This window comes from Molossus molossus, unplaced genomic scaffold (genome assembly GCF_014108415.1).
Source record: "Molossus molossus isolate mMolMol1 unplaced genomic scaffold, mMolMol1.p scaffold_m16_p_13, whole genome shotgun sequence".
Classification (NCBI taxonomy): domain Eukaryota; kingdom Metazoa; phylum Chordata; class Mammalia; order Chiroptera; family Molossidae; genus Molossus; species Molossus molossus.
Window position 1 is genome coordinate 66,462,966 of NW_023425348.1, and position 3,079 is coordinate 66,466,044.

The following is a 3,079-nucleotide window of genomic DNA, read 5'->3' on the forward strand; positions in this document are numbered from 1 at the left end:
TTTGGCCAACCTCTCTTTAAAAACCAGTTAAGGGTGACCTCTGAGTCACAAATAAAGGATATCTAAAGGTTACAATATATGTATTCTTGTCTGTGAAAGCAACTCATCATCAAGTAAATAGTTAAACAGTCTCTCTATGCATTTCTGATTATAAAAATAGGATGATACTGAATAAATTAATGTTAGCACTTGCTCTCACTCTGCCCTATTTTTTCTTTTTCCCATCCATTACTTTGTCATATATACTGTCAACAGTAGAGGGGTTCCTGTCCTCCCTGAGGTTATAAATCAAAAAAGGAGACAAAAGAGATTCAGAAGAGAAGAGGTTTATTAAACGGTGGGGGAGAGGGAGAACGGAGAGGGAGGGAACCTGACGCATCAAGGGACACGGACAGAGAGCATGGCTCCCTGGACTCTGCAGGGCTCTGGCTTACATGAGGCTGGATTCCTCTGTCCTGGCACAGAGGGGACCTCTTTGTTCTCCAGGTTCCCACCATGGGCTGGCATTGACGGGCACAGGCTCAGATGCATTGGTGTGGGGAGTACCTGAAGGGAAAACTTGATCTCTAGGAGAGGCTCAAGGTGTAAATGAAGGACATTCCCATCCATCTAAGAGGCTCAGCCTGTCTCAATACTATGCAATTTACATATTATTATATTCAATTTGAATGGATTGACTCATCACAGAATATAAGCTTCAGAAGTATGGAGGGAGAGTCTGCTTTGTTCATTGATGTAGTACCTGGAGCAATGTTTAGCTCATACTTCATAGAAAGTAGTGAATAGACACCATCTTAGAGCTGATCCGTGGTGGATATTTTCAGAGCAACTGAACCGCAGTCTGTCTTCCCCGTATCATCTCATGTGAAAGCCTGAGCCAGCTGTGTAGCTTTCTCCCTTTGTCTCGTAGTCATGTCCACCAACGAGAATGCTAAATCACCAGCTGCGTGCGTTAACAGATTCAAGAACAAGGGGACAGACAGTATGAAAAGACGCGTCGCTGAGTAGAAGTTAATGTGGAGCTGAGGAAAGCTAAGAAGGATGACCAGATGCTGAAAAGGAGAAACATAAGCTCGTTTCCTGGTGATGCTACTTCTCCACTGCAGGAAAGCCGCAACAGCCAGGGCACTGTACTTGGTCTGTTGAAGACATTGTCAAAGGCATACATAGCAACAATTTGGGAAGCCAGCCCCAAGCTACTCACTCAGGCTGCGAGGAAACTGCTTTCTAGAGAAAAACAGCCACCCATAGACAAAATAATCCAGGCTGGTTTGATTCCAAAATTTGTGTCCTTCTTGGGCAGAACGGAATCCAGTTCCATCCAGTTTGAATCTGCTTGGGCCCTCACTAACATTGCTTCTGGAACATTATAACAGAGCTGTAGTAGATGGAGGTGCTATCCCAGCATCCATTTCTCTGTGGGCATCTCCGCACACTCACATCAGTGCACAGGCAGTATGGGCTCTAGGAAACATCGCAGGTGATGGTTCCATTTTCCGAGACTTGGTTATCAAGTACGGTGCAGTTCACCCACTCTCGGCTCTTCTTGCAGTTCTTGATATGTCATCTTGAGCATGTGGTTACTTCCGTAATCTTACCTGGACACTTTCAAATCTTTGTCTCATCAAGAATCCCGCACCCCCATTAGATGCTGTTGAGAGGAGTCTTCCCACTTTAGTTCGTCTCCTGCATCACGATGACCCAGACGTATTAACAGATAACTGCTGGGCCATCTCCTACCTTACTGATGGTCTAAATGAGCGGATTAAAATGGTTGTGAAGACAGGAGTTGTGCCCCAACTCGTGAAGCTCCTAGGAGCTACTGAATTGCCAATTGTGACTCCTGCACTAAGAGCCATAGGAAATATTGTCACTGGGACAGATGAACAGACTTAGGGTGTAATAGATGCAGGAGCACTTGCTGTCTTTCCCAGCCTGCTAATGAATTCCAAAACTAATATTCAGAAGGAGCTACATGGACAATGTCAAACATCACAGCTAGCCTCCAGGACCAATACAGCAAGTTGTGAATCATGGATTAGTCCCTTTCCTCATTGTTCATTGTTCTCTCCAAAACAGACTTTAAGACAGAAGGAAGCTGTATGGGCCGTGACCAACTATACAAGTGGTAGAACAGTTGAGCAGCTTGTATACCTCCTTCACTGCGGCATCATAGGACCGTTGATGAACCTCTTAACTGCGAAAGATACCAAAAGTATTCTGGTGTTTCTGGGTGCCATTTCAAACACCCTCCAGGCTGCTGAGAAGCTAGGTGAATCTCAGAAACAGTAGAATGATTGAAGAATGTGGAGATTTGGACAAAATTGAAGCTCTGCAAAACCATGAAAATGACTATGTGTACAAAGCTTCAGTAGAGTTGATTGAGAAGTATTTCTCTGTAGAGGAAGAGGAAGATCAAAATGTCGTGCCAGAAACGACCTCTGAAGGCTATGCGTTCCAAGTTCAGGGTGGCACTCCTGGGACCTTTTCCTTTTAGATTGTACAGCCGAGGCATCAAGTTGTTTGTTGTGTACTATGTTTGGTATAAATTAAATTTGTCTTACTGTTTCTCTACTAAGAACTCAATTTTTTTTTTTTTTGGTATGTGCTCCTAGCAGGAGCCGAACCTGAACCCGGGACTCTCTGGTCCGCAGGCCAACGCTCCAACTGCTGAGCCAAACTGGCCAGGGCCAAAGAACTCTTTTTAAATGTGGTTTGTTACTATAGCACTTTTTACAACGAAACTATACTTGAACAGTTCCAAACTGTACATACTGTATGAAGCTTCTCCTGTCAACAGGTTTCTTATTTCTATGTGGAATTTCATATCTTACAGTGTCCTGTAAATAATGATTAAATTCCACCATTAAAAAAAAAAGAACGAAAGTAGTGAATAGCTAAACAAATGAATGAATGAACATATAATGTGTTCAGTGACTGAACATTTAAAATAAAGCCCTCGCCAGTTTGGCTCAGCAGTTAGAGTGTCGGCCTGCAGTCCAGAGAGACCCGGGTTCAGTTCCCACTAAGGGCATGTACCTTGGTTGCAGTTTGTCCTCGGCCCTGGCTGGGTCGTGCG

General features: G+C 44.1%; 1 pseudogene; it reads left to right on the forward strand.

The window, feature by feature from the left end:
* The first annotated feature begins 912 nt into the window (after window positions 1-912).
* Window positions 913-2,497, forward strand: LOC118628903 (annotated as a pseudogene).
* Window positions 2,498-3,079: the final 582 nt, after the last annotated feature.